The sequence below is a fragment of the Typopeltis vanoorti genome, chromosome 8 (genome assembly GCF_054136105.1).
Source record: "Typopeltis vanoorti isolate ZY-2024b chromosome 8, IOZ_Tvanoo_1.0, whole genome shotgun sequence".
Taxonomy (NCBI): Eukaryota; Metazoa; Arthropoda; class Arachnida; order Uropygi; family Thelyphonidae; genus Typopeltis; species Typopeltis vanoorti.
In genome coordinates, this window is record NC_143556.1 from 138,441,794 (window position 1) to 138,443,103 (window position 1,310).

The 1,310-nt window shown below is 41.4% G+C and overlaps 1 pseudogene; it reads left to right on the forward strand.

The window, feature by feature from the left end:
- The first annotated feature begins 248 nt into the window (after positions 1-248).
- LOC150104380 (SCAN domain-containing protein 3 pseudogene) lies at positions 249-1,085 on the forward strand (annotated as a pseudogene).
- The last annotated feature ends 225 nt before the right edge of the window (positions 1,086-1,310 follow it).

Consider the following 1,310-nt stretch of genomic DNA (forward strand, 5'->3'; position numbering starts at 1 on the left):
AAAAAGAAAAGGAATCTTTGTTAGGCGTTTCGACAAGGAGTATTTAACGCTTGGTTTCATTGTAGCCCCTGGCAGTGAACTCTCCACGGTCTTTGTGTGTAGTATGTTCCGAAATTCTGCCAAATGACGCTGTGAAACCTTTCAAACTTTCATTTACATTCGAAGATAGAGATTTTATTGATAAGCCACTGAACTTTTTTCAAAGATTACGTGAACAGACGAAATGTCAGAAAAGTGAAATGAAAATGATGACGGCTAGTGGCAAGCTGCTTCGAGTGTCTTATTTAATTGCTCTTCGAATAGCTAAAACGAAAAAACCGTTTACTATTGGTGAGAAGTTAGTAAAGCCTTGCATCTTAGATATCGTACGAGAAATTTTGGGTCCTCAAGCCACTAAAAAACTGGAGGCTACATCGCTGTCGGACACCACCACCATTCAGAGGAGAATTATTGATATGGCCACCGATATTGAAAAGCAAGTTGTAGAGGGGATAAAGAAATCGAGATGTTTCGCGATTCAGCTTGATGAATCAACTGACGTGAGTAACAATGCTATCCTACTTTACTTCGTGAGGTATAGTGAAAATGAATACTTAAGGGAAGAAATTCTTTGTTGCCTTGACTTACCTGGACGGACCACTACTTCAGAGATATTTAATGCTCTTGACGGGTATTTTCAAGCGCAGGGCAACTGGAGCAAATGCGTCGGAGTGTGTACGGACAGTGCTACGAGCATAACTGGACGTCGCTCAGGAATAGTTGGGAAAATAAAGGAAGTCGCGCACCCAGAAGTTTTGTCCACTCACTGTATGATCCATCGGGAGCAACTAGCTGCAAAGAAGCTTTCTACTGAACTAAACACGGTGACGAATGACGCAGTGAAGATCATTAATGAAATTTGTAGTCTAGCTATGAACTCCAGGCTGTTCACGACACTGTGTGTAAGAGTATGGACTCAGTTGACATCACTACCAACATCTCCTTCTCCATGCAGAAGTGAGGTGGTTATCGAGAGGAAGGGTTCTTGCACGCCTTTTCGAACTGGGGGAAGAAGTAAAGCAGTTTCAGTGAGAGCGAAAATCTGACTTAGTAGAGCCTTTGTTGAATGAGGAACGGATGGCTAAGCTTGGGTACATGGCGGACATATTTAGTCTTCTTAACGAACTAAATATTTCTCTTCAGGGGTCTTATGCAAATATTTTTACACTGAGAAATAAAATGGATGCTTTCAAAAAGAAGCTGGCTCTTTGGGATAGTCGCGTACAATAGGAAGATATAGAAATGTATCCACTTTTGGGAGAATTTTCGAT